The following is a 6,679-nucleotide window of genomic DNA, read 5'->3' on the forward strand; positions in this document are numbered from 1 at the left end:
GAACTGAAATAGTAGTACATCTTCAATATCTTGCCTCCTACTGAATCTTACATAATTTACTGGATTGCTATGCAATTATGATAAAGTTTAATGCATATGGTGGTACGAAGTAAAGCCCAAGGAAGCCGACATGAATATGAGAAGTAATCATGGGAAATAGACTCTGCATCTTGACTTCTTCAGTACCCCTCTTGATCCTAGTTTGTAAGACAAGATTGTTGCATTCTTATGTACATGCCATATATAATTACACATTTTCAGTACAGCAATCGGCAACCTAAGATAATTCTAAATCTATAATTCTAGATTGCTTGAAGCCCCACGATTCTTATTTAATATGTAATGCACGTGCACCCACTGAACAGACACTTTGTCGGTGTGGGTGCTGCGAACGGAGCTGAAGTCAACACGGATGCCGATGGTTGCCGGAGAGCATGCCCTGGACGTGGATGGAGTCGTCGCAGTAGCGGCAGAAGAGCGTATGGCCTCCAGGCAGAAGACGATGGTGGCGATGGCACGTGTGTTCCCGAAGGAAGACGAAGCTCCTCGCGCTTCCCCCATCGTGGCTAGCGTGTATGATGGCGGCAAGCGGCTCGCGATTAGCTTCCTAATAGAATGGATGCGTCCGAGATAAGTTTTTTAATAGGATGGATTTGTCTGAGATTAGTTTCCTAATAGGATGGATGCACTCTGATTTAGTTTCCTAGAATAGGATGCACCCGTGATTATTAGTTTCCTAATTGCTCAGGCGTGGAGTTTCATATTTTCCTTCGCGGTGGAGTACGGTCAGTCAATGTAAATTGCTAAGTGCACACAAAAAATAGTTTAGGTTAAGTCTAACCGTTAGATTGATTTTAGTGGGCCTAATCGTGCGGTGGTATTGGATCTGTATACGTTTTATGGGGTGTGCTTAAAAAAGTTCTTGCTTGATTGTTTAATAGTGGTATAGATCTAGGAGTTTTTCCTTTTTTTCGTAGATCTGCTTATTCAAAACGTTTTATCTCTTAACCCGTGCGTTTAAATCTTAAACCGCTTTCACCGTTGCATTTCTCGCGTCGAGATTTTCAAAACTAGATCCTATGTTGATATGTTTTGACGAACTTTTTTTCCACGAAAAAAAACGGACGAAAAAACTGAACCGGAAGCACTAGTTTTTTTCATTTCCGAAAGAGGCACGTCCGTGTCTCTCACGAAATCACAACCGTGCCTCTCGCGAAAGCAAAATCGTAACTCTCACGAAAGGAAAAAAAGAAGAGAAAACACATTTTTTTTCATTTCCGAGAAGGCACGGCCGTGACTCTCGCGAAAGCACACCCGTGGCTCTTGCGGAAACAAAACCGTGACTCTCGCGAAAGAAAAAAGACAAAAAACACGTTTTTTTTTCGTTTTCGAGTGGTACGGCCGTGACTCTCGCGAAAGCACAATCGTGCCTCTCGTGGAAGCAAAAACGTGACTTTCGCGAAAGGAAAAAAAAAGAAAACATGTTTTTTTTCGTTTCTGAAAGGCACGGCCTTGATTCTCGCGAAAGCACAACCGTGCCTCTCACGGAAACAAAATCGTGACTCTCGCGAAAGGAAAAAAACAGAAGACGTGTTTTTCGTTTCCGAGAGGCACGGCCCTGACTCTCGCGAAAGAAAAAAACACGTTTTTCACGCAAAAAATATTTTTTTGATCGAAAAGCTAAGGAAGACGGGATGATAAACCAAAACAACGAAAAAACCAGAAAAAAACCTATATAAATAGCCGAAAACCCATGCGAAAAAATATAAAAAAACAAAATCCGGAGAGAACGCCCAAAACGCGGCACGTGATGAATGGTTAAGAGCGCGCCAAATAACATTGATCGTTGCGAGGCTCTCGAAGAAGCGCTCGTTAACTAGTGGCTCCATGTATCATCCGTTTCAAGATGGAGCATTGTCTCGCCTTCAGCTGCGCGCTACTGGGCAGGCCCATTACTATTACTGTAGTTGTGGAGTCTGAGTTTTTTCTCTCTGCGGTTTCTTTATTGTTTTTCACTGTTTGCAGCGGTGTTTTCTGGTCTTCTATGGATTTTCTTTTTTTCATTTGTTTTCTTTGTTTCTTTCTTGGTCTTCAGTGTTTTTTAATTATTTTATGTTTTCATCACATATCTGTATTTCGTAAACATCGTATATTTGTTGTATACATTTTAATATTTTTCAAATAAATGATTAGCATTTTTTCACATATGTTTTGATGTCAATTCTTTCATACACATTGTACAATTTTGGCATAAATATAAAGCATTTCATACACATTTACATTTTTCAAATACGTTATTAATATTTTTTATAAATTCAGGTTCGTAAATATTTTTTTGGAATATGTGTCGAACATTTTGGAAATACATGTTGAAATATTTTCCTGAATGGTATGGAACGTTTATTTTCTAGATTGTATAAATATTTTTAAAACGAACATATTTTCAAAATGCATGGATATTTCTTAAAATTTAATGTACATTTTTTGAATTATACAAATACTTTATAGTGTATTATAAAAAATGTCAATTATATTTTATAATGTATATGTTTTAAATACCATATACATGGTTTTTATTTTTACTTTTTGCTTCATTTTTTATTTTCATCTTTTCTTGTTTGTATTTTCTTTTTTTGCCATTTTTTACAAATGAGTGGGCTTTTTTCGTGATTTTTTTCAAAATTATAAGCCTTTTCGTTTTTTATTTTATTTTTCAAATCGTGAACATTTTTCAGTTTTCGGATCTCTTCAAAATTTGAACTTTTTTAAAAATCGTGAACTTTTTCTCTAATTTGACCATTGTCTTTCCAAATTTCATGAACTTTTCTTGAATTTTTAATAATTTTGAATTCATGAAAATTCTGAATGTTTTTAGTATATGAATTTGTTCTGAATTATGTGAAGTTTCAAAATTCTTGAATTCTTTTCAGATCACGAATTTCTGAAAATCATTACTTTTTTTAAAATTCACAAACCTGTTTTCAAACTCACAAGACTTTTTTCAAATTCATGAACTTTTATGAGTTCATGATTTTTTTAATCATTATTTTTTATTTCAAATTCATTAACATTATTCAAAGTCATGAATTTTTATAATTATATTATTATTCCATAATAAAGGTTTCTTAAAATTCAGAAAACTCATTTTAATAAAAATGACCAAAATAAAAATTAAATCGCCTTGTGTAAGATTGGAGTCAAAGCTAGTTGTTGGTGTAGAATTGGTATTGATAGCGATCAAAGCTAATTTGTCGCAGACCATCTTGAGATCACGTAAGCGACAGTCTCTCCGGGGCGCGGGAAGCATTGTATAGGCGCTCCCTCTTTTTTCAAAACATCAACCTGGTCATCTTTTCAGAAAGGATATCGTGTTTTTTTAAGCAACAATTGTTGCCTGTTGTTTTCGTTAAAAAGAAAAGAGCTGCGTACACAAGACCTGTGCATAACAAGAAACATGCTCGTGTCATCCCAAGATAGACATCCACACCGCCACACAAGTCATCCTACATGCCTACTGCTCATAGTGGTTTGCATGATGCCGCTTAGCTCTGATCGACAACCTATGCTCATCTACCGCCACGTCGACCACCCTCTGAACTAGTGAAAATTTATTGTCAAAGACTCGAGCATTTATCTCTAGCCAAATATTCTGAAGATTAACGATCAGAATGGTGGACACATCTTTGCCCTTCATTTGTTTTTTCTAATCACAGCACATTTTATTGCATAAGTTCAATGTTTATAGGGATACATAAATGAGTAGGTGATGCATTTAACCACGCCTAGTTATATCGAGAGACGTAAGCATATGTGCTAGCTTATGTGCCTACCCACGTTTGTTTATGGCTAAAAGTACAAGCACTAAATAAATTGTGTTGCTCTTTGATTTCGTGAAGGGCAATGATAGGCGCCGGCGGACCGGCTCAAACTTTCGGCCGGTCCGCCCCCAGCCATTCGATCTGGTGGTTTCCTAGCCGCCCGATCCCCCTTCTTATCCTTTCCCCTAACTGTCGCTTTGCAAAAAAAAAAAAAAGAATGGCGGATGTCTCTGGCAGCCACCTCCCCATCCGCCCCTCCCCTTGCTTGCCTCATCGTCGATGGTCACTGCCTTGCTGTAGACGCTCACCGCCGATGCTTGCCGTTGCCACCGGTAACAAAATCCCGTCGATTTTGCAACAAAAATCCCTTAGATGCAGCTCTGACGTCGGTCGGTTCCAACGCGTGGATGCTGCAGCATCGCTCGAGTCATCGGATCCCGCTCGCCGTCGTCATCTACTAGCACCTCGTGTTCCAAACTTCCAGTGAAAAAGCTCAGCGAACAAAAAATCTCTTATGGTCAGTTGAAGCACAACATAAAGCCGGTTCCAGCAAATTTTGACACTGGTTCCAGCAAACAACCATAGCAGCAAAAATCCAAAAAATATCTGATTGTAGCAAAGGAATAGCCGGTTCCAGCAAAAATTGACACTGGTTCCAACTAAAAAGCATAGTAGCAAAAATCCCAGCAGTCTGACTGTAGCTAAGTAACTAGCTGGTTCCAGCAAAAGTTTACGCTGGTTCCAGCAAAAACCAAGTCGCCATTAAGCACGCTGCAATTCCAGCACCGTGGGCACATCGCCTTGCCTGTTGCAGCAACCGCAGACACCGGTTCCAGCAAAAGTCATCGCCGGTCGTAGCAAAACGATGATGCCGATTTCCAGCGAAAACAAAGGGTTGGTGGGTTCAAACAGAACAATCAAAAAGATGGAACCAGCTAGTGGAAATGCTACAACCGGCGTGGCAGCAGAAAAGTAATAGCCCGTCATGGGCGTCTCTCCCGGGCTGCACAATCGCCGCAGCAAGCAGCACACGTCCCGTTGCAGGCGTCCCTCTGCAGCATCTTGATGCTGCGGCGCGGGTGCAGGGGAGGGAAGAGGTGGGGGAAGGGTGGAGGAGAGGTGAGGAGAGAAAGAGGCCATGCCCGAGCAGTTGATTAGATTCATGGCGCGACGGCCGGCTTGTCGCTGCAAAAGGCAAGGGGCAGCTAGGGAGAGGAGGGTGGAAGACCACAGTCGTATGTGGTCGAGCGTTGAAGACGATGGGAGGGGATAAGATCGCTGAGCGGTGCTGGGTCTCACACAGGCACATGGTGCGCAGCCAATTGATCGACGTGTTTTGAAACGTGCGATAGGGCAATCCAACGAGCCGCGCGCGACCGGCTGAGTTGTTAGCCGGTCGTCCGGCCACAAATGTTTACCTTTCGTGAAACACAATACAATGTCCTCCGGGGTTCTTTGGCGCTTTGATTTTCCGAACGACTCTCAGATATTCAGTAGCAACATGTACTCTTTTCAGGTCTATGTTCTCCGAGCACCACCGTAATGTTTGCATTTGGCGTGAGTCTCTGGAGCAACTAGCTACGAGCGCTCCTTCGGGAGCCTCGCAACGATCAGCGTCACTTGGCGGGCTCTCAGCCATTCGTCACGTGTCGCGTTCTGGACGCCCCCTTCGGATTTTTATTTTATTTTTCCACACACGTTTTCGGCTTTTTAAACGGGTTTTTTTCGGGTTTTTTCGACGTTTTGGTTTTCCCCCGGTCTTTCTTAACTTTTCAATCAAAAAAAATTTAGGAAAAAAAATTTTTGCGCGAAAAAACGCGTTTTCTTTTTTTTCCCTTTCGCAAAAGTCACGGTTTTTATTCTGTGAGGCACGGTTGTGCTTTATCGAGAGTCACGGCCGTGCCTTTCGGAAACGAAAAAAAAAATGTGTTTTCTGTTTTTTTTTCTTTTGCGAGAGTCACGGTTTTTCTTCCGTGAGAGGCACGGTTGTGCTTTTGCGAGTGTCACGGCCGTGCTTCTCGGAAAGGAAAAAACAAAACGCGTTTTCTGTTTTTTTCTTTCGTGAGAGTTACGGTTTTGCTTCCACGAGAGGCATGGTTGTGCTTACGCGAAAATCACGGTCGTGCCTCTCTGAAAGGGAAAAATACGCGTTTTTTGTTTTTTTCTTTCACGAGAGTCACGGTTTTGCTTCCGCGAGAGTCACGGTTGTGCTTTCGCGAGAGTCACAGGCGTGCCTCTCGAAAACGGAAAAAAATGCGTTTTCTATTTTTTTCCTTCCACGAGAGTCACGGTTTTACTTCCACGAGAGGCACGATTGTGATTTCGCGAGAGACACGGGCGTGCCTCTTTGGAATGGGAAAAAAACCATGCTTCCGGTTCGGTTTTTTCGCCCGGTTTTTTCATCCGTTTTTTTCGTGAAAAAAAAGTTCTTCAAAACCTATCAACATGGGATCTAGTTTTGAAGATCTTGACGTGAGGAATTCAATGGTGAAAACGGTTCGAGATTTGGACGCACGGTTTAAGAGATAAAACGTTTTGAATAAACGAATCTATGAAAAAAAAGAAAACTCTCAGGTTGCGACAAGTGGCGCGCTGCATGTGCGCTACTTGTCGCGACCTGGGAAAAAAATTATATGAGACCAGGTCTCACGGTTAGCAGGTGAGACCCATCCTGATAAATGCCACGTGTCATTTATCAGAATGGGTCTCGCGTGAGACCTGGTCTCATAAAATTCTTTTCCTTTTATAACGAGTACTCTTTAATTAGTGATTTCGGTGAGTCTCGTAAGCCCAAAATGGCGCTGCAGCAGCAACCAGAAAGATATCTGGACCGGACTTACACGGATCTGGGCCTAGGCCTA

The sequence above is a fragment of the Triticum aestivum genome, chromosome 1A (assembly GCF_018294505.1).
Source record: "Triticum aestivum cultivar Chinese Spring chromosome 1A, IWGSC CS RefSeq v2.1, whole genome shotgun sequence".
Classification (NCBI taxonomy): Eukaryota; Viridiplantae; Streptophyta; class Magnoliopsida; order Poales; family Poaceae; genus Triticum; species Triticum aestivum.